General features: G+C 38.9%; 1 pseudogene; it reads left to right on the top strand.

Moving 5' to 3' along the window:
- The window catches only part of LOC116467457 (uncharacterized), a 42,032-nt pseudogene extending 18,677 nt beyond the window's left edge, over window positions 1–23,355 (top strand).
- The last annotated feature ends 1,243 nt before the right edge of the window (window positions 23,356–24,598 follow it).

Below are 24,598 nucleotides of genomic sequence, written 5' to 3'. Positions count from 1 at the left end.
AGTTCACTGCAACCTCCGCCTCCTAGGTTCAAGTGATTCTTCTGTCTCAGCCTCCCAAGTAGCTGGGATTACAGGCGTGTGCCACCACACTCAGCAAATTTTTGTATTTTTAGTAGAGATGGGGTTTCAGCATGTTGTTCAGGCTGGTCTCAAACTCCTGGCCTCAAGTGATCCACCTGCCTCGACCTTCCAAAGTGCTGGGATTACAGATGTGAGCCACCACACCCGGCCACCCAGCCTTTTTTTTTTTTTTTTTTGAGACAGAATCTTGCTCTGTTGCCCAGGCTGGACTGCAGTAGTATAATCTTAGCTCACTGCAACCTCCGCCTCCTGGGTTCAAGCGATTCTCGTGTCTCAGCTTCCCAAGTAGCTGGGATTACAGGCATGTGCCACCACACTCAGCAAATTTTTGTATTTTTAGTAGAGACGGGGTTTCAGCATGTTGGCCAGGCTGGTCTCAAACTCCTGGCCTCAAGTGATCCACCTGCCTCAGCCTCCCATAGTGCAGGGATTACAGGCATGAGCGACCATGCCCGGCCTGCATCATTATTTTCAATTTGATAATTGAATGATCTATAGCTGAAAAGTATCTTCACTCAAGTTGAAAACTGACAACCAAATGTATAAATTAGGCAAAAGTGATCTAAGGCGTAATAATATTGGCTAGAAAAGACTTACTTTGGTTGATAATTGCTATGAATATTACACACATAGACACACACACACACACACCCTTCAGAAACAATTTGGTGAAACTTAAAATTATTTGGTTATGAAGTGAAATATTTTTGAGATGCCATTAAAAAGATATTTGCAAAAGTACCTATAATTATAAGACTGAAAGAATGGTATTGGAAAAAGCATTAGTACCTTATCAATGTAGTGTTTTGAGAATTAAGTGATATGACACGTGTAAAGCTTTAGTGCTCTGCGTATGTTGGATGGTGACGGTAAAGGAAGTGTTGTTACCACTTAAATTTATAAAACCTTAAAAATATCACTTTGAAATTGTAATTAGTTAACAAAACATTTACTGATCACCTAGGATATGCCAATTCTGTATAAGGTATTGGAGATCAAGAGATTAATAAGACATTAATTAATTAATAAGACTGGGGGCTTCCTGCCCCCAGTGTGCCGTGGAGAGACCACCATAAATAACTAAAATGTAGTGCATGTGGTGCGATAATGAAATGTACTCAAAGCTCTATGGGGACACAGTAAGGTAAGCAACTCACTCTGTTTAGAAGAGAACATGAAGGCTTCATAGCAAAGTGACCTTGGAATTGGATCACAGAGGATTCATACAACAGAGGAAGAAAAGTTTTCCAAGCAAAGAAAACAGAAATTCAAAAACCTGGAAGCAGGACACATGCAGGGCACCCATTTTCATTAAAGTATAGACAACAGAGAGCAGAGGTAGGTGAGATTGGGAAGACAGATGACTTCAGGCTCTCAAGGGCCATATGGATATAGAATTTCTCTTGTAGACAATGTAAAATCACCTAAATTTTGCAAATGTAACTTATTTTAAAATGGCGTTTTATAAAATACTTTGGAGACCTTATGAGAGCTGAGCCACTGAAAAAGCAGAGAATGATGTAGATGTCTGATAATGTTTCAGAAGACATGCTCTAGCTTTTCTGTCTTTCCCGGGGAGGCACTGAGAGCAGCTGCAATGTTATCAGCTGCAGTTGCACTCCAGTGAACTTAAAGAACTTAATTTAGTATCAGGGATTAATTAAGGCATTGGGAAGAATCTGGCTCATTGCCCCTGACCAAGGTTGTTAAACAATGCTGTTTCTGCATATATTATACACAAAACTAAGATGAATCCTGATTTCCTCGGATTTCAGTGTTTCCTCTTATAATTGCACATGCAGAGGCATGAGAAAAATCAAGCTAACTCCAAGGCAATTAACTACAAATATGAAGGATTCTCCTGATGTATTTATTTAACCACTCTTTGGAAACTATATTGACAAGTGTGTGATGGTCTTTATATATGAATCCTTCTCTTTAGAAATGAAAGTACCTATTAAAAATTTAAAAGTACTGACTATTATGAATATAAATGGGATTTCAAATACTATGGGCTTCAAAATGTTCTATCCTATGTGATAAGAAATGAAAGCCTCTCAGTCTAAAAGTGAGGTTTTGAAGGTGAGCATTTTACATTTTCTATATCCATTGTGACATTTTATTATGGGAAGAAATCTTCTTGGAATAATGTGACTATTTCTTACATTTACTAGAGAGCTGTTTGTAGGTAGGGATATGGAGTTGTTTCAATACACTTTTATTATTATACATTTTCATGACAGCTACTTAGAGTTCATTCCTGATTCTCTCTATTACATTCAAATTTGATGACTTGGATGGTCACAGCACTAAATATGTCTTTCTTTTCCTTCAGGGAGATTTGTACATGTGTTGATGGACCCTTAGTGTCATGATGGAAAATAAATTGTCTCTATTTTTCCTTTCCAATGTCGATAATTTTGTATGATTGTATGCCTTCTGAAATTGCTGTTGTTCTATTGTGTTTTCAAGGTCCACTTAAGTACTCAAATCTACTCACAGTTTTATCCCTGGGTGGCAGTTTAAAAAATGTAAAATATTACATAGCAAAACGAAGTCTGTCTTTAAAGAAAGATGGCATTTTTATCTCCATTTAAAGGAAAGTTACAGAGCTTTTACCCATCTCAAAAGCCCAGAAAGGTTAAATAGTTACCCAAGGTCACGTAACTTGTAAATGGCAGATCTGCCCGACTCCAAACTTCTCAGCCTCCCACTGACATCCCAGGGCCTAAGTTCATATCAGTGTGAAGCAACCGATGCTTCAATATGGGTACCCCTGGATGCCTGGCCTCAGGCAGTTGAGGAGCTGAAATGCCATCTTTTTCTACACTTACTCATTCAAAAAACATTTTTCAAGTACCAGATGCAGGGCCCTATGTTTGCAACAATAAATCCTGTTCTTGGCCCGAGAAATGCTTTGCCAAATGAGGGATGGAATCTCATGAATCAAAAAAAGAAGAAAGAAAAAGCACGATTACACATTAAGTGCTGTAAAAAGGAACGTGGAAGAATAGAGAAGGAACGGAGTCTTCTACTGCGATAGGGTGTGGGGTAGGATGGTGAGACTGGCATGGGGCCCACCTGTCCCTGGAAGCTGTGCAAAAGAGATGAGTGGACAGAGATAAGTGTTCACCACAATCAGGAATTAGATAAAATCCAAACTCCTTTTTTAAAAAACTTAAATCCTCAAGATTGCTGAAACCCAATTTTTATTTGCACTTTTATGTCCGATACACTACCTACTCCTGCTTATATTTCTCAAATCAAGCTCTCCTTTCAATACCCATTTTCACCATCTTATCCAAAGATACCACTACCCTAATAACATGTTACAAGGATGGAATATTACCTTAAAAAGGTTTAACTTCCAGTCTTCAACCCTCCTAATCCGCCCTACTTACTGCCGCCAGATCTATCTTCTTGGAATGCATGCTTGACCGTGTTATTTGTATTCTCAAAACTTTTTAATGGCTTCTTAGGACCAAAGTAATTGGTTGCAAGTTATGTTTGCAATCCACTCCACTTTTGTAAGTAAAATCTTAGACACGGAACTCCAATGACTAAAGTACATTAAAATGTAATTATTCGCAGAAGAATTCTTTCCAGCCCCGTGGGCCTTGGGGATTGGGAAAACATAGTTTTTAAACACAAAGGATCAAGGCCGAGGTGGGTGGATCACAAGGTCAGGAGATCGAGACCATCCTGGCCAACATTGTGAAACCCCGTCTCTACTAAAAATACAAAAATTAGCTGGGTGTGGTGGTACACGCCTGTAGTCCCAGCTACTTGAGAAGCTGAGGCAGGAGAATCACTTGAACCAGGGAGGCAGAGGTTGCAGTTAGCTGAGATCACGCCACTGCACTCCAGCCTGGGCGACAGTGCGAGACTCTGTCTCAAAAAAAAAAAAAAAAAAAAAAAAAAGAAATTACCACTCTCGTAAAAATCACAGGAAAGGCTGACTCAGATACCATTCCACCAGATACCACTCTATCTTGATGCCTTATGTTTGAATCTGTGTTCTATTTCTCAGAATAGAATAGTACGCTAATTACTAGCAACGTTTTGTTGACATTTGTTCAGAAAAAAATTTCCCATTCTTATGTGTGATTTATTTTATAAAGCAACAAGAAAAATATTTCAGTAAAACAAATCTATAATGTCAACGTGATAATCATTTCTCTTTAAAAGAAGTGTTGAAACAAATTATTTCTTAAAGCAAAAATGTAGCTGCACAATTTATTTTAGAGATCATGTACAATGTATTTTCTGTTTCACATAAGCCAATTACCTAACCAAAGCTTTAACCATTTATTGTCTCAAGACAGTTAAGAATACAAAATAAAGTTAAGACATGATCACTGTTTCAGGGAATTCAAACCTAGCTAGATGAACACACCGAAAGAAGAAAGTAAGATACTAAAAGTGATTAAATAATTTATGAAATATATAATGGCATATGACAATGAAATCACATGGTGCAAATAATCAATAGCTTAGAGAAAATACCCTCAGTAAGAACTACAGGAATCCAGAATGACCTCATAGAGGATGAGGAGCTGGGAAGAGCTTGAAGAAGAGAAAGAGTTTTACTAGGAGCACGGACATGGAAAGGCCTTCTAGCCAGGAGAATCTTAAAAGTCAATGTAGTACAGTAGACGGAAACCCCCTAGGAAGCTGCCTATTTGTCAGCTCTAGCTCGATCTAATCAGCATTGAAGTTGAAAGACATATTCTACCAAAAATTGCAATTCTGGAGAGACCTATAATAAATACATATATGAATATATATGAATATATATGAATACATATCACAGGAATATATATGATACATAGCAGAAGATTATATATGTCTCATATCTGAGGCGTTTATATATGTAAGTACCATATCAATGGGACTCAAATTCTATCTGTGAGCACAGATGCTCCAAGACATAAATTCCTCACCATTGAAGCTTGCTCTTCCCGAAAATCCCCTCAGAGAAAAGGGCATCTTTCTTCAGATCCATAAATTTCACTCTCAGTGGCTAAAATCATTCCACAGTCAGCCAACCAAGAAAGCTCGAGGAATCAGTTTCTCCCACTGTGGGTGAGTCTGGGCCCTTGGTCTGGGGTTCCTCTTCCTGTCTGTTGCTGGGCGGCCCTTTAGTTCTCCGGGTGGTGCCTTTCCATCAGGATCACCAAGGTGCTGCCTCCACCATCCTTCTTAGAAGCTCTCCCTAGCCAAAACCCACTTTTTCCTATCATTTCCTAGTATGGCTTTCCAGATGACTTCTGCTGGGTTCCTTCCGTGGCTCAGTTCTCTGCTGGCAAAGTGCTGTGGGGCCAGAAACCGCTTCATTCAAGCCCTCTCTCTTACTAGTGATTTTCAACTAATACTGATCTTACTTTCCGCTAGTGAATTACCAAAGCTTCCCCCTAAAACATGCTGTTTCTATTTTTATCTCATTTAGAAAGAGGCACTCATAAAAGCAAACAGCATTCATGGAGCACTTAATGTATGCCAGAGACTGGGTATCTACATGCATTCTCTAATTCAGTGCTCACAACAGCCATTTTACAAAGGAGGAAAATTTAGGTGTAAAGAGATTAACAAATTACTTGAAGCTAAAAGAGGCAGAGTCTCAACTTCAGCCTAGGCCTGCCTAATTCTGATGATCAATAACCAATTTCCAGCCTCTCACCATCAAGTGTTTGCAAATTCTCTGAATTTTGTGTTCTGTCTTCCATCTTCTAAAGACACCTCTCACCAACTGATACGTGTAGCTTAGTCTTTTGTTGTTACTATCTTTGGCTGGATTTATAGCTAAAATAATCCATTATTTTTCTTATCTTAAAATTATTCTTGAGTCTTTTCCTTTTCTTCCTATCACCTCATTTATCCAGTGCCATTTACAGCAAATTTCTTTGAAAAAATTATTAGTATGCATTATCTGTCATTCTTCTCATTTTATTTTCTCTTGAAATTATTCTAATTGGACATTTGCCTTCACCACTCCACTAATCTGCAATGACTTCCATGAAGCTAAATCCAGTGGCCAATTCTGGGCTATAATCCCACTGACTTTTTAGCCTAACCCACCCCGGTTGACGACTCCCTGATCCAAAAGACACCACATTCACGTAGCTCTAGGATATGGCCCTGAGTACTCTCTCCTAATTTTCCTTCCATTTCACTAGCTATTTCTTTCACATTGGCGTTCACCAGTGACCTCTGGCTTAGGCTTTCAGCCTCTTCGCTCTCTAACTTCAGTCCATCACTCATTGATCCAATCCAGTGTCATGGCTTAAAACATCCATATTTATATCTCTGCCTCTCCTTTCAATTCCTGACTCCTCTATCTAACTACTTACTTGACACTTCTGCGTTGACTCAAATTTAGCATGTCCAAAAACCGAACTCCTCATCTGTCCCCTTAAACTTGCTTTTGCAGACATCCATTTGTTTGGGGGCCAAAATTTGCAATTCTCCTTAGCTCTGCTCTTTTTCTCTTACCCTATGTCCAACCCATCACCAGACTGCATCAACTGTAAAAAGCAGCCTTAACTGCTGTTTCCTCCACAATGACTACCACTTCTGCCCAAGCCATTGTCCCCTCCCACCTGGATCATTGCAATAAACTTCTGTCACCCTACTCCTATCATTGCATTCTTTTCCCTACAAGGCAGTCTGAGTGCCATTTTTAAAAATTAAGCTAGATTATACCAGCTTCTCAGTATCTGTATACATCAGCTAGAGCTGCCATAACAAAATACCACAGCCTAGGTGGCTTAAACAAGTAAAACGTTGCCTCACAGTTCTGAAGGCTGAAAGTCCAATGTCGAGGTGCCAGCAGGTTCAGTTTCTCTGGAGGCCTGTCTCCTTGGCTTGCAGGTGGCCACCTTCTCCCTGTGTCCTCACATGGTCTCCTCTGAGCACGTGAATCCCTGTGGTCTCTCACATGTCTCAATCTCTTCTAATAAGGGCTCCAGTCCCATTGGAATGGGCTCCAATCGTAGAACCTCATTTAACTTTAGTTATCTCTCCAAAGGCTTGACCTCCAAATGCATTCACTCTGGGGGCTAGAGCTTCCACATACAAATTTGGAAGGAATGTAATCCAGTCCATGAGGTATCATTCCATGGTTTTTCATCTCACTCAGAAACAAGCCAACGTCTTTTCAGTGGCTAGCAAAGCGTTGCGTGATTGAGACGTCCACCTCTCCACTCACTTCCTGGATACTGCAGTCAAGCAAACTGACCTCTTGCTGTTCCTTGAACTAACAGGAATTCTTCTGTATTTGCTATTCTCTCTCCTCAGAAATTGTCTTTCCCTCACTCTCACCCACCCCTCAGGTCTTTACTCAAAAGCCACTTCTCCACGGAACCTTCCTACCTAATTTTCAGTTGTAACTCCTGGCACCATCCTCACACCATAACACTTTTTCCTGTTTTATTTTCCAGCAAGACACCTGTCACCCTCTCTCTCAATATTGACATGACATATATTTTACCTATGTATGTGTTTATTGTCTGTCCCTGAGCTTCATGGTGGCTGAGGTTTTTGTTTTGTTCAGTGCTGTTCTCCATCATCTGAAACAGGAACAAATATTCTATCAAAGTGCTGATAGGAATTATTAACTATCTCTGAAATTTATTTGGTCTTGGCCATTAAGTGACCTCCACTTTCCCCTACTTATTGACAAACTTTTACTTGTTCTTAGACATCTCTCTGGCTGCTGACTTTGCACAGCTACTCAAAACCATTATTATTTCTTGTTTCTTTGCTTGTATACTTAGAACATGCTGAAATCAGCACATACAAATTCATAAATTCAGACCTCAAGGGCTTTTCTATGAAAGTCCATGGGTTATTGAGGTGTTAACATAAACAAAAGTACTGTAAACAGAAAATTTAAAGATGAGAATGTTTATCAAATGCCTACCGTGCACCAGGCAATTGATAAATAAACAATTTCATTGAACCTTTAAAACAAGCCAATATATTATTAGGGTTGTTTATATTAAGTCTATTGTAGCTTCTTACACTCAAGAGTCTATGTTATTCCTTTAATAAAATTACATTTTTTCAGAGTGTGCAATGTTAATTTACAATGCTTAAGAATTTTATTTAACAAGCAGTTTATCGTCCCAAGTAAGCTACCACTCATTCTCTTGTCTGTACACATATCTGCCTTTTCTCACATATCTACCCTAGGAATCAATCTTAGTCTGAGAGACTGCGTATTAACAGGAGGCCAGGAAGGCAAGAACAGGGGTGTTCCCTCATCTAGTCACCTCTGGAGCGGAGCTTTGCAAAGAGCATTCCTCAGGAAGATTCCTCAGAGGTCTTCTACAATTCTCCAAAATCAGCATAATGTAGTTAGTAAGAATGTGGATTCCTGAAGTCATATCCCAGCTCTCTCACTCACTTCTCTGTAAAATGAGGACAATGATGATGATAATGATAATGATGAGTACTCCTAGAGGTATGATGAGGATAAAATAATACATGAAAACAACTTTGAATTGCGCCCAGCACCTGTAAAAGCATTCAATAAAAGGAAGTGATTATTCTACATGTTACTTTTTTATTTGTACAAAAGAACCACAAATATGTTTTATCCAGATGATAAACATTTAGTTGATTTCCAATTTTTCACTTTAATAAACAATGTCAAGCTAAACATTCTCATGCATGTTTCCATTACTCCAGGGCATATGCAAAGAACAGGAATTGCTGAGTGTGAACAAATGTTCATCTTCATTTTGTCTGGATATTCCAAACTTGTTCTCTAATGTGTCTGGACCAAGTTATGTTTCCCCCAGCAGTGTATACATCTTCACCATCATTTCATATTGTCAGACTTTATAAATGTACCTGTCTGACGTGTGTGAAATGACATCATTAGGTATTCCATCTACATTTTTTTGATTATTGTGAGGTTGAGCATATTTTCATTTTATTGGCCCTTTTTATTTCCTTTTCTGCCAATTTCTTATTTGCTATCATTTCTGATGGTGTATTTTATTGGTTAAGGCAATGGAAAAAGCCAGCCTAGGTTCAAGGGGAAAAAATAGGGCCCATATCTCAGTGAGTGGAGCAGCAGGCACATGAAGAAGGAAGGCAGGAATTGATGGTGGCCACCCTTGGAGACAACCTACCACAATCTATTGTGTCCATTTGTCAGTTGTACTGTTTGCCTTTTTGTAGTTATTTTGGCTAATTTTAGAGGCATCATCCACATCTTCCAGATAATAATTATTTGTAATTTATGTATTAATTACAATAACGCATAGCATTATTTACATTTTATGGTATCTCTTGACTCATAGAAATGTTCATGGTAAATGTAGTCAAATTCATTGCCATTGTCTTCTATGAATTGTAATTTTATGTCTCATTTAAGAGAATCTTTGCTATCACAAAGTCATCAAGCTTATTCGGCTGTTTTCCTCAAAATACTTTAAATTTTTGTATCTACATTTGGATCACAGACCGTTTGGTATTATTTTAGTACAGAATTTGAGGTAAGAAAAGAATCTATTTTAACTTGTTTTCATGTAGCAAGTCAACTGCCTCAGCACAATCTGTTGAAGAGTCTAGAGTTCTTCACTGCTGTGTTATGTTCTTCTATCATATATCTTCATATACTTTTAGATCTATTTATGGCCTCCCTAGCTATAACACAATACTATTGTTAAAACAAGTGTTAATGTTTGATTTGATGAACCTCATTTCTTCTTCAGTTTGTCTTGGTTTTCCATCGTTCTTTACATTTGAAGTACAATCAGTTTGTCAAGTTCCACTTATTGGTGCCTTTATTGCTATTGTAATGAATTTTAAATATTAATTATATTGTATGCAATCCAAATAAGAATCTTGCCTGGCATTTTTCATTTTTGTTGAGAAATTCACAAACTGATTCTAAAATTAATATAAAACCATATAGAATGCAGAAATCTAGTATATTCAAAGCAATCTTTAAAAAGAAAAATGAAGTGGGCAGACTTGTACTATTTGGTTCCAAGACTTATAACAAAGCTGTAGTAATCAATATATTATATGATACTGGCAGAGGATTGACAAGTAGATCAATGGAACAGAAAAGAGAGCCCAGAAATAAACCCATGTCTCTACTGACTTTTGATTTCTAAGAAAGTCACCCAAGCAATGCAATAGGGAGAAGAAAATCTTTACAACAAGCAGAGCTGGAAAAACTGAATGTCCATATGGAGAAAAAAATGAGCCATGACACCTACCTCAAACCAAACAGAAACAAACTCAAAATGGACTATAGACTGAAAAATAAAGCTAAAACAGTATAGCTTCTAAAACAAAACATAATAGGGTGTTTTCATGACATAGGGGCAGGCAAAGCATTCTTTAGTAGAAGACCAAAATTTAAAACCATAAAATACATTCTCAAAATGAAAAAAAAATCTGCTCAAAATAGAAACCTTAAAAACTTGAATAAGAAAGCTACAGATTGGGAGAAAATATTCGTTTATCTGACAAAGATGAGCTTTATAAAGAGTTTCTTCAATTCAGTAATAAAAAGACAAATAGCCTAAAAAATGTGGAAAAGACTTGAATAGATACTTCATAAAGCATCATATATAAATGACCAATAAACATATGAAAAATTGCTGAGCATCATTAGTCGTCAGAGAAATGCAAATGAAACTATAATGAGATATAGCTAACTACCCATTAGACTGCCTAAAATTTAAAAAGACTGACAACACTAAATATTGGTGAAGATGAGAAGAATCAGAACTCTCATGCATTGTAAGCAGGAATGTAAAATAGTAAAACTCTCTGGAAAAAAATATAGGATAGTTTCTTATAAAATTAAACACACATCGCATGGCTTAGCAATTCTCCCAGAATCGTGTTATATTAATTCAATGAAATATTATTCAATAAAAAAGGACAAGCTTCCAATATACAAACAGCATGAAGGAATCTCAAATGCCTTATGCTGAGTGACAGAAGGCTTAGTCAAAACAACGGACACTGTATGGATCCCATTTATATAAACTGCTAAAATAAGAAAACTAATCCTTAATAGAAAAACTCAGAACAGTTGTTGCCTATGAGGGGTAGGCACACAAGGGAGTTTTCTGGGGGTGGTGGTAATAGTCCACATTTGAACAGGGATTTGAATATTATCCAAATGTCAAAACTCATAGAACTGTACATTGAAGGCCAAGCTATCCCCTACTCACTCCCTATTTCAAAGCAATTGATGTATAACAAGCCTTCACTTTTACTGGAAAAATTATCTTCCTGAGATTGGTCTTTCTTTTGTTGGGGAAATTTCCCCTAGGGGGAAATGTAGACACAGAGAACTATATAATGCACAGGGAATCAATGCAGAAAAGGAAGATCACAAGCTTTGATATGAAACAAAGCTGGACCTAGCCACGCATTAACTGTGTGACTTAAGGCAAGGTCACTGACCTTGCTGAAACTAATCTTATTCAAAATGAAGGATAATAATGCTGAAATGAGCATTTCCTGGGAGAATTAGTATACATTTATATTATGTTTTTGAGTCCCTTTTTTACAGCTGGTGTAACCCTCTGAGGCATCTAGTTTTTTGCAGGGGTCCAAGTCCAGCTCCCAATTTGGTGCAAGATGAACATGATGAGTTCCAAGCAATAAAATAAATACAATCTCCACCGTTAAATATAACGTCACAAAACGCACAACGCTAAAGACAAAAACAAAGTTCAAAATGCTGTAAGGAAACACAGATTATTTATGTGTAGATTATCTACAAATAAATTATGACTTGTAATTATACTCCTCATTAATAGTAGATGTCAAAAAGGAGGAAAATAATTTTCAAAATGCTTAGGGAAGACAAGAGCCAACTCAGCATCATTAAACTCAGGTAATAATTATCCAGTTGTGAAACCAAGTGAAGACATTTTCAGATAAATCAAATACAAAGAGAATTTACCATTCATAGAACTTCCCAGAAAGAAATACCAAAGGCTGTTCTTCAACAAGAAGTGAATGGAACCCAAAAGAAAGGCTTGGAATGCAAAGCAACTGATTGATCTGTTTATGAGTTTAAATAATCACTGACTATCAATAACAACACCTACAGGGTATTTTTTAAAGTGAATATAGAATAACTGAGAAAATGGTACTGGCAGGAGTGATTGTGACCTAAAATACTTTAGAGTTCTTGTTTTTTGCGAAAGAAGGGTAGATATTTTGATTAGATTTAGACTGCATTCAATAAACATTTTGAAAATTGGAAAGTAAGTGCTAAAATAATGGAAACAGACATGTTATACACGAAGGAAACACAATTATTCCAACATAAATCAGTGTAAGTGGAAAACACAAAATAGTGAAAATAAATTTAAGTGTATTAATAATCAGTGTATAGAGATAGATTCAATTTTTCAGTAAAAGTCGGGTTTTTGGTTTTCTTTCTGAAGATCACCCAGGCTGGAGTGCAGTGTCAAGATCTCAGCTCACTGCAAGCTCTGCCTCCCGGGTTCACGCCATTCTCCTGCCTCATCCTCCCAAGTAGCTGGGACTACAGGCACCCGGCTAATTTTTTGTATTTTTAGTAGAGACGGGGTTTCACCGTTTTAGCCAGGATGGTCTTGATCTCCTGACCTCGTGATCCACCTGCCTCGGCCTCCCAAAGTGCTGGGATTACTGGTGTGAGCCACCGTGCCCAGCAGGGGTTTATTTATTTATTTATTTATTTATTTTTAATCTGTTGATGTTTACAAAGATGACCTGAAATATTGTGAAAGAGAAAGATAAGGGGGCAACAAAAGTTGAAAATATTCAACAAGCGAATACCAACACCAACAAAACCATTGTATCAATGTTAATTTCAAATAACATAAAATTTGAGACGAAAATATTGTTAGCTATAAGGAGATTTATAACAGAGGAAAATTTTACCAAAAAGATACAGCAATCCTGACCCTACCAAAACCTATCAATAAAAGATAAAGAAAAAAAAAACTGAACATATGTAATTCTTCAGTGAAAATGGACTTAACAAGCAAAAATGAATATTACTAAGGATATAGATTTGAATGATACGATTATATTTTTAACATGATAGTCTTATGTAGACAGCCCTGAAACCACAATTTCTAAGGAAACATAAAAGTCACAAAGATTGACTAAGAACTAGCCACAAAATAATTCCCCACAAATATTGAGCACTTATGCAGACCTCAGTACCTAACCCAAAAGTAATAAAATTAAAGTTCCAATAACCAAAAACATCATAAAAATATGGATTTAGGAAATTTTAATTCTTGTTCAAACAATTAATAATATACTTCCAAAAACCAATAAGTTCAAGAAAATATTATGATTTGAATGGAAAAAATATTATGATTTGAATGGATTAAAAAAAGTTAATAAACTCAATATATCAAATCCTAGGCAATGGTAGTAAAATATAATCAACTTAAATAAAAAAATTTAAGATGCAAAAATTGAAAACTCGTGAGCTAACTTTTCAAATCAAGTCGATAAAGAAAAAAAAAAGGCAAAGAAAATAGAATCAGTAACAACATGGCTCCTAAATCCAAATGTTACTTTATTGTTTAGCCTGTGCAGAAGGCACCACCACATGAAAACAAACAAACAAAAACAAACTTTCTTACACTTCTGTTTCTTTTTCTTTTCTTTTTTTTTTTTTTTGAGATGGAGTCTCGCTCTGTCGCCCAGGCTGGAGTGCAGTGGTGCGATCTCGGCTCACTGCAAGCTGCGCCTCCTGGATTCAGGCCATTCTCCTGCCTCAGCCTCCCGAGTAGCTGGGACTACAGGTGCCCGCTACCACTCCCGGCTTATTTTTTGTATTTTTAGTAGAGACGGAGTTTCGCCATGTTAGCCAGGATCCTGACCTCGTGATCCACCCGCCTCGGCCTCCCAAAGTGTTGGGATTACAGGCGTGAGCCACCAGCGCCCGGCCTACACTTCTGTTTCTAATCTTGCATGCAAAATTACGACCACCACTGGGTCCATGGGATAGGGATTTGAATAGAAAGTGCTAAGGAATTTAACAGTTTACTAATTTCAGGTAGGCCTTCTAATCCAATTTTGACCTGATAATCATTTTTTTCTCCCCTTCCTGGTCATTTTCAATTCATTCTCCAAGATCTATTTCAAAAGGCAAATCTCTATTATAACATTATTTCTTTTTTTTTTTTTTTTTGAGACGGAGTCTCACTCTGTCGCCCAGGCTGGAGTTCAGTGGCGCGATCTTGCCTCCTGGGTTCACGCCATTCTCCTGCCTCAGCCTCCCGAGTAGCTGGGACTACAGGCGCCCGCCACCATGCCCGGCTAATTTTTTGTATTTTTAGTAGAGACGGGGTTTCACTGTTTTAGCCAGGATGGTGTCGATCTCCTGATCTCGTGATCCGCACGCCTTGGCCTCCCAAAGTGCTAGGATTACAGGCATGAGCCACTGTGCCTGGCCAATAATATTATTTCTTAGTCATTTCTTTCTGCAGTCTACCAAGATTCTTAAACTCACTAGTGTATTATATTTACTTGTTTATAACTGGGCCCACCTCCAGCCTGCTGAGCAAATGCAAATTGAGAGTAGTAGCCATGTTTCTGCTAACTTCTAAAGTAAGAAAACAAATTAAAATTTTTCTATTTTCAGCCTTCCTAACCTAACCTCATGAACCAATTACATTGAGAATTCCACAGCAGGCACTTTACAATGTAAAGCAAACCCAGTTTATTGAGTGTAATGGGCAAAGTGAAAAAGAAGGCAGTAGAGCCAGCCCTGATTCCCCCCAAAAGCAGAATAGCCCAGAGTTGGAGTGAGCTGCCTCCAGAAGGATGTTGTCAGCCCTGGATGTAATTGTGAGGACACCTGCCAGGATGGTGAGTTCACTGCTGCTAGCACCACAACTTTATTTGTATTAAAGGAAAAGTTAAGTCTGAAGCGTCACCTGTACAAATCGTTTTAGCTTACTTAACAAGACCAAGTTGAATAATACTATAAATGTTTCATGCCCATGTCCCAGGGAACAGCACAAAATTACCTCTAATTCACCATACATTCCAAATCTAACATATTTGAAACCGACCCAATAGTACCATATATAGTCCTTTTGATAAGCATATAAATTGATCCTTCTGGTTTTAAAGCTTGAAACTTATATTTGTTTTCTCTGAGTTCCTTTCTCAGCAAATTAAATTTAGGCCTCTCACAAAAAGTATCAAAGAACTGAAACTCACCAGATCATCACATCCAGACAATAAGAGTCTAGGCCCCTCATTCACCATGTTTGCTTTCTTGCCCCTCCCTAGTTCTGGTTTTCCTACACACTGCTACATTTTTTCGCTGCTGTACAAACCCCTAATTTTAGTCAGAGAGATGGATTAGAGACTGAGCTCCCATCTCCTTGGCTGCAGCAACCGATGAAAGACTTCTTCCTTGGCAGTACTCGTCACCTCTGTCACTGGCTTTCTGTGCTTTGAGCAACAGGACCTAGACCCAACCCCTGGTGTTTCACTAACATATTCAGTAACTCAGTCTAATTAGATTCAACATGCTTCTCACTTTACTTTTTTTCTCTGTGTATGAAATCCTAACTATATTCTTTTAAAAACTCATTGGAAATTTGACACTACCTTTCATTTGCTTATTCTCTAAAGTGAGTGGTTAAACTCAGCTTTGAGAAATTTCCCACATAGAATGTTTTTGTTTTTTGTCTTCTGGCCAGCACATTCTTACAACATGTAGCAGTAGGTACCACTTGACTATCTGCTTAATTGTATTTAATTGACAATAAATATAAAATCAAGGTTAAAATGCTTTCAAAGTATGTGAAGTAGACTTTTTGTTTTGTTTTGTTTTGTTTTTGTTTCAATAGAGATAGGAGTCTCACTTTATTGCCCAGGCTGGTCTGAAACTCCTGGCCTCAAGTGATCCTCCTGCCTCAGCCTCCTAAAGTGCCGGGATTACAGGTGTGAGCCACATGCCTGAGCAATTTGCTTTAAATCACTCAAATTGAAGCCAATAAAGTGAACAGTAAAACTGTATTACACCTATTTTTTCCCACCTAAAAAATATAATTATTGTTACGGATTATTTTAAAGCATTTTAAATTTTTTTTCCAAAAACAACAAAAGAGCACTGAGTAAAACTTTATAACATAAGAATTTGAAAAAGTTCAGAGTGTATTTCATCATTAAAGGTAATAAAACTTTATAGTTTCAATATGAAATTATGTTAGTTTTGAAAACTATTCATGACAATTCATGGTGAAGAAATTTTAGGTTTGCTGAATTGGGCCAGGTGTGGTGGCTCATGCCTGTAATCCCAGCACTTTGGGAGGCCGAGGCAGGCAGATAACAAGGTCAGGAGTTCAAGACCAGCCTGACCAACATGGTGAAACCCCGTCTCTACTAAAAATACAAAAATTAGCTGGGCGTGGTGGCAGGCGCCTGTAGTCTCAGCCACTCGGGAGGCTGAGGCAGGAGAATGGCGTGAACCCAGGAGGCAGAGCTTGCAGTGAGCCAAGATCGTGCCACTGCACTCCAGCCTGGGTGACAGAGCAAGACTCTGTCTCCAAAAAAAAAAAAAAGAAGTTTTAGGTTAACTGAGTATACATGTTTTATACTGCAGAAAGTCGTAGCTTAAAACCCCATAACCAAGAAACTTTGTGACTTCTAATTCAAGTTATTTCATGTTATGAATTTATATGTATATAAAAGTGATTCTTATACACAAAGACTGAAATAATAACTGACAGCTATTTGTCTCCTACCATATTTACTGCCAGATTCTCAGTATATTTAATAACATTTTGTATACATTCATAAAATATTTTTTAGTGTCTATATGTTCTAGTGTGCTGAGCCATATGACCTCCTAAATTTCCAGCAGAGTTTAGAGGCTTCAAAGCCTTTAATACACTTTTCAGAAGTGACTGTTATAATGCAAAGATATCTGAAAGAGAATCGGACACAGTGGATATGAAGTTACTTTAAAATAAAGGAATTTTTTAAAGAATCTTATGAAGGTTACAGACCCTGTCCAGATAATGCAGACTTTCACAAAATTTTCTTTATAAGTTTAAGAATCTCAAAGACTACTGAAGTCGAGTCTTTAGAACCTTATTCTAGGTTCAGTTCTCTTATTGGGAACCATAGTTCAGAGAGATTCAGGACTCAACATTTTGGTGGCAGAGCTAGGCTGAAAAAAAGCTAGGCTTTTTCGTCAGAGTTCAATACATTCTTTGCCCTGTACTTTGCTCAAACTCAAAAGAAGTGACCAGAAACATTAAATACTTACCACAATTCAAAGTTCTTATTAGATATGAAATAAACTCTAAATAGGATAGAAATTATAGGTATGATAACTATCTTATATTTAGTAAGAATAAATACCTCCTCCTGCTGAGGAAGAGGTGGCTTAGGGTCTTCCTTTTCTAGGTGAAGAGGGGAAGCAGTGTGGATTCTTTAGTGTGTTCTGATAGCCATGTGTCACTACACACTTGTTCTTTGTGTCTTCACATCTCCTCCTGTTGCATTTCAAAGCCTTTTCATAGTATGTGGTTTTGCCTAACAAAGCATTGTCTTAAAAAAAACACTACTCATTCTCCTTCCTTTAGGAAGTATAGCCTATGCACAAGTGGCAAAAATAAAGCCCATACACTTACCTTGAGTTGTCAATACAAGATGATTGTTTAAAGGAAGGAGAAGGAGTAGGGTTATTTTCCAGCATATAATAAGTATTAATCTACAAAGCCATACTTCTGTTAAGGTTTTCACTGCTTAATCTGTATAGTTAAGAGAAAACGTAAAGATGAGATAAAAGTCTATTATCATTATAAAAGGAACGAGTATTACCATAACTTTCTAAAGTCATCAGTAAGACGGATCATGCTAAGATGAAGGCTTTTGCTCAGAGGAGTAGCTTAATGTGTTTGTAGAGGAAAGTTCTAGGGTGGAAGTTATGTTCCTTCCTGGCTCAGAGCCTGGATGCTGGCTGGAGCTAAAGTTTCTGGAGAAAGAGGAAGCCATTCTACGCAAGAGAGGAAGAAGTATTTGAAACTCTAAGTAGAGAGAAATTTGGGAGAGGGGAAGACCGAGAGGGAAAAAGGAGATAGAGCATATGGTGCCAGAGAGGTGGCAGAAGGGCAGTGCTTCCTGAAGTTCTCCCTTCCTCAGAGCCCCCAAATCTTGAAATGGTTCTAAAACTCACAGAATGTTTGATGTGAGTGGCTGCTTTTGGAAACCATTGAATGAGCTAAATATTTTCTTTAGGGTCCAGACTGCAGTTATCAAAATCTGGTAAATATCATCTTTAGTATCTTTTAAACTGTGTTTTTTTATGATTCTATGATTTGCTTCTAAAAGAAACTTCATGTTTTGAAATATTAAACACCATTAGAAATAGGGACTTCTGGTGTCAAATTTAAATATATCTGTGAAATTCACTCATGCGCATGGATTTCATTAAGTTCAGTGAAGCGAATAAAATCTGCTGTTATGGAAGGGACCTTTGACGGCTCATAATTACATAAAAATAAATGCATCAGTTGAGGAGTAGAACAAAATTAAGATGTCAGCACTGATGGATTTCATAACTAAAATTTTTAAGAAGCACTTTAAAACTCAATAACTTTTGCTGTTTTGTGTAGTTACATTAAAATGGTAATAATTCATTTTGCAGCAACTTGACAGTAATTATTTGATTCTTAACACATCATGAAAGTTAATTTTTAGAAACGATAGACTAAAATATATTATATTAAAATCTGCTTAATTAAGCTGTGAAAGACTAAGATGGCAATTGCAATAAGAATTCAATTTGATTCAAAACCTGGACTAATTTTATAGATTATAAGTAAATGATTAGCTCTAACACTTATAATTAAGGATTGCAATATTAAAAGAAAAAGTGCTTTTACGTAAGTTAACAGTTTGTCCAAAAGTTGGAAATTGAGATCTTCTAACTAGATTTTCAAATGGGGAAATTCAGTTTGAGGTGGAAAAATTTATAGAAAAATAACTTGAAAGCTTGAATTCAAGTCCTACCACCAAAGAATAATATAGGAAAGTAGAAGGAGAGGGGATGCTTGAGGTTGATTTCAATGCTCTTCTAGTTTTAGACTCTGTTTGTTGACACTGAGTTCTGGTTATTAAACTAAAAGCCCTCAATTTGAAACTAAAATCCAAATTTAGAATCAGAAGTTCCTCAATTGGCTCCCTCAATCATTCGACCCAGGCCATCCTTTCTCCCCACACCTTTTCCACCTCTTCTACATGGGTAGCATCCCTGTTCAGAATATCCTCTTCCCTGCTTCTGTGGGTAATTTGTCTGCTCCTGTCAATCAGCTTTCAGGAGGACTGATTGGGCAGCAAATTAATTTCTTATCTAGCAATAATTCTACCAAAACCCAGCACATAGCCCCACTCTTCCCTCCAGTTGTATCTCAGAATGTCACAGACACAGCCTGATGATGTTTGATCTTAACCTCTGGGGAAAGAGTGATCTGAAAAACAATACAATTTCATGAAATGAATTTTGCTGAGGACCAATAAAAATGTGACTCATGTAATATTTCTATATTTTTATCTTTAAAAAGCCCACTATTATAAGATGTTTCCTGGTAAGTAGAATTTTCAGGAATAAGATTTTATAAACATCAATTAATTATATGTTTTGCTAACATTTCCTTAAAGCTGACTAGGATTAGATTAGATTACCTTAGATTAGATGATTAGATTAGATGATCTGTGCCTAGGGATTTCAGATGCATATTTTACTATTAAAACATTCAATGATGGCCAGGTGGGGTGGCTCACACCTGCAATCCCAAAACTTTGGGAGGCCAAGACTGGCAGATCCCGAGGTCAGGAGATCCAGACCATCTTGGCTAAAACAGTGAAACTCCGTCTCTACTGAAAATACAAAAAACGTATCTGGGTGTGGTGGCAGGTGCCTGTAGTCCCAGCTACTGGGGAGGCTGAGGCCGGAGAATGGTGTGAACCTGGGAGGTGGGGCTTGCAGTGAGCTGAGATCGCACCACTGTGCTCCAGCCTGGGCAACAGAGTGAGACTCCATATCAAAACAAAACAAAACAAAAAAATTCAATGACATTAACACCATACTTTTCATTAAAATAATTGATTAGTGTTCTTTTTGTGATTTTTACAAGTCTCCATTTACACTATATTTATTGAGTGGTTTGAATGATGTGTAGGAATTTCCCAGATAAAGGGGTTCATGAAGGCATTCCAGGCAGTGGTAGCAGCAAGATTTCTTTTTGGTAACTATTGGTAGCCAACAACAAGGCAAGTGAGTGTCAGAGGCTTCACTTAAAAGCTAGTCTCGGCCTGGCGCAGTGGCTCACGCCTGTAATCCCAGCACTTTGGGAGGCCAAGGCAGGCGGATCACCTGAGGTCAGGAGTTCAAGACCACCCTGACCAACATAGTGAAACTCCATCACTACTAAATGCAAAAAAATTAGCCAGGTGTGGTGGTGGGCGCCTGTAATCCCAGCTACTCAGAAGGCTGAGGCAGGGGAATCGCTTCAACCCAGGAGACGGAGGCTGCAGTGAGCCAAGATCATGCCATTGCACTCCAGCCTGGGCAACAAGAGCAAGACCCCGTCTCAGAAAAAAAAAAAAAAAAAAAAAAGGCTAGTCTCAGATGAAAATCTGCCCACACACACATACAGACTGATTACAAAATGGGCACAAAATAGTCTTATATTCAGTTCTGCAAATTGTATGAGGTCCACAGTACCTTCCCCAAAACATTCACCTAAGGCTAAATGTAACAATATCCTAATTGTGGAACTCTGTTAACCAAACTTTCACATTCGGATGCCAGTAATGCTCCAAATCAGTGGCTGAACATTGGACCACTTACAGATCCAATTCACAGCTCCACTCCAAGGCTACTTGGCTCTCAGTATTTTTCTAGTGTATTCACACAATTATGCAAATATCTTTAAAATGTATCTAGCCAATCCATATACTTTGAACACCATGAATTTCAGCAGTAAACACCATTCCTAAAACCCATTTTAGAAATAGAAACCAATTTCTGACCTCCATCATGCTAATTTGTTGACTGAATACATAGAGTGGAAGCACTTGTGGGAGCTACCTTTAGAGTGTGATGCTTCAGAGGAAGGAAGGAACACAGTGAAAGTGACATGGGCGGAAGCTAGACTTTTCTGTTCGTGCCTTGAGTTATAAATTTGACATGGGAATCATAAAATTGATTTACATAATTAGTAAACAAAATTTAATGAATAAACTGCCAAGGAATTTTAACATGTGCTATAGGCTGAATGTTAGTGTCCTTCCAAAATGGAGCCGTCATGAATGGGATTGGTGCCAGGACACGAGACAGCTGGCTTCCCTCTCGCTGCTCTCTGCCCTGAAAATCTTTTCAGGGAGAAGACAGCCATCGGCAAACCAGGAAGGGGACCCTCACCAGAGCCTTGTCATGCTGACACGCCGATCTCTGACTTCCAGCCTCCAGAACTGTGAAAAATAAATTTCAGTTGCTTATCAGCCACCAGGTCTATGGTGTTTTGTTATAGCAGCCCAAATGGACTAAGACAACCTGTTTTCAGTAACCGTATTGTTAGTAAAACAACTGGTACTGGAATCCTGAAACCAACATTATCCAGTCTGAGCCAACAATTACACTCCTAGGTATACACACAACAGAAAGGCTGTGCAGGTATACCAAAACACATTTGCAAGATTGTTTACTTAGCCAGAAACTGAAAACAAATCAAAGGCCCATCAACAGTAAAACAAAATGTGTTCCAACTATTCAGTGTAATGCATAGCAACAATATAAATGAAGTTTATAAGCGGTATTGTGCAAAAGAAGTCAGACACGAATCTTCTATCTTGCATCTATTTATCTATCATGGGATTTTTATTTATTTAAAGTTCCAACACAGGTAAAACTGGAAGACACATAGCATTAGAAATCAAAATAGTGGTTCCTTTTGAGTAAGAAAGGGGGAGTCATGTCTGGGAGGGAGCATGGGTGGATTTCCCCAAATACTTGGAACATTTCTATTTTTTGGGATGGATGTTACATATGTGGACATTCACAATGTGATAACCCATTGAATTGTATATTTATACTTGGTGCTCTTTTCTGTATTTTATTTTGTTTTAAAATAAAATGTGATTTAATTTCCAAATCTACCTTCCTACAGATTTTTCAATCAAGAGAAAATAATCTTACAACAAAATATTGCTATAATAGAGATGAAATAAGTTTATTTTGCCTATGTAAATGTATTATTTACATTTTTATATTTTAGCTATTTTATAAAGTTCTTAAAATAAGTAGTTAAAAGTGGAAGGTAAAATCTAAGTAAATTTAATCTTTATTTTCAGAAGTAAAAACTAGGAAAGAAACTCTGCAAATGTGTTTATATGGATTTATATCAATTTATAAAAATGCCAATATGATGATGATCTATAATGTTATTTAATACAAGCATTTCTAACAAAGAGGTAAATAAATGTAATCATGAGTGAACTTCTAAATGCAAGAGAAAACCACAGGAAAAGCTTTCATATTCATTACTAACACTTCCAGCTGAAAACCAGAAAGGCATAAAATATACTCTTAAGAACCAGCTGAGTCCTCTAATTGGGACTCCCAGCCAGGGCTATTTCTGGTGCTGGCCCAGCGCCAAGAAGGTCATCCCAGCCATCACTCTTCCACCTGCTCCTTAGAGAGGGGAAGATAAGCGAGTTGAGCTCGAAGTCCAGCCAGCCCTTGGCCTCCAAGTGGGAAAAGACGGCACTGAGAAGCGGGGCTGGGGCAGGCCGCGCAAGCAGCCTCTGAAGGAGCCCAGAGAAGTGCCAACACCTAAGAGACCTCTGGGCGACCAAAGGGAAGCAAAAACAAGGGCGCTACCAAGACCCAGAAAACCACCACAACTCCAGGAAGGAAACCAAGGGGCAGACCCACAAAACTGGAGAAGGAGGAAGAGGAGGGCATCTCGCAGGAGTCCTCGGGGGAGGAGTAGTGACCCATGTGTGGGACTGGACAGCTTTGCTCCACTCCCACCGCTCCCGCCCCCACCCCTTCCCCAGGCCCACCGTCACCACCGCCTGTGGCCGCCACCCCCATCTTCCACCTGTGCCCTCACCACCACACTACACAGCACATCAGCCGCTGCATGGCACCCGTGGGCTGAGTGGGGAGCAGTTTTCCCCTGGCCTCAGTTCCCAGCTCCCCCTGTCCACCCCCACATACACACACGCCCTCCTGGACCAGGCTAACATCCCACTTAGCCGCACCGTGGACCTGCTGCATCCCCACTCTCTTGGTGGTGGGGACATTGCTCTCTGGGCTTTTGGTTTGGGGGTGCCCTCTCTGCTCCTTCACTATTCCCTCTGGCTTCCCATATTGGGGGCTGGGAGGGTTCCCCTGGCCTGAAAAGGGGCCAGAGCCCCATATCAATCTGGCATACCCTACCCCACTGCCCTGGCAGCAGCAGGTGTGGCCGATGGAGGGGATGCTGGCCCCCAGGATTCCCCCAGCCAAACTGTCTTTGTCACCACGTGGGGCTTACACCTTTCATCCTTCCCCATCTTCCCTAGTCCCTGCACTAGGTTGGACAGCCCGCTTCGGCTACAGGAAGGCAGGAGGGGTGAGTCCCCTATTCCCTCTTCACTGTGGCCGCAGCCCCCTTGCCCTCTGCCTGGGATCTGAGTAATATTGTAGTGATGGAATGCAGTCACTTATTGTCCAGGTGAGGCCTATGAGCCCTGTGGCTGCCACCCGAAGTGGGCTGGGGCTGCTCCCCTAACGCTATTTTGCTTCTGCCACTAGCCTTTTCCCCCTCCTTAGATGGGGCGCCAATAACAAGGAGCTCACCCTGCCCGCTCCCAACCTCCCTCCTGCTCCTCCCTGACCCCCAAAGTTCTGGTTCCATTTTTCCTCTGTTCACAAACTACCTCTGGACAGTCGTGTTGTTTTTTGTTCAATGTTGCGTTCTTCAACATCCGTCATTGCTGCTGCTACTAGCGCCAGATGTTCATCCTCATTGCCTCCTGTTCTGCCCACGATCCCCTCCCCCAAGATACTCTTCCTGGGGAAGAGGGACTGCGGAATGGCAGGCTGGGTGACCGGCTACCCCAGTCCCAGGGAAGGTGGGGACCTGCCTGTAGGATGCTGCAGCACAGTGAGCAAGGGGGCCCGAACTGACCATAAAGGGTGTAGGGGCCACCTCCTCCCTCTGTTCTGTTGGGGAGGGGTAGCTATGATTTGTCCCAGCCTGGAGCTCCCCCTCTGGTTTCCTATTTGCAGTTACTTGAATAAAAAAAAAATCCTTTTCTGGAAAAAAAAAAAAAAAAGAAAGAAAGAAAAGAAAAAGAACCAGCAGAATTGATTAACATACTGAAAATGTTCAAGTTTGGTTCAAATTTTCACTTCAGAGAGCTTTTTAGATTTACAAAATGTCACAAATTATTTCGGAATTTAAAATAGAACCAGAATCTGGGCAGTATTATCAGTACATAA

This window comes from Hylobates moloch, unplaced genomic scaffold, assembly GCF_009828535.3.
Source record: "Hylobates moloch isolate HMO894 unplaced genomic scaffold, HMol_V3 SCAFFOLD_4, whole genome shotgun sequence".
NCBI classification, from domain to species: domain Eukaryota; kingdom Metazoa; phylum Chordata; class Mammalia; order Primates; family Hylobatidae; genus Hylobates; species Hylobates moloch.
The sequence above is the reverse complement of the archived record's forward strand: the minus strand, read 5'-3'. Positions and strand labels throughout refer to the sequence as shown.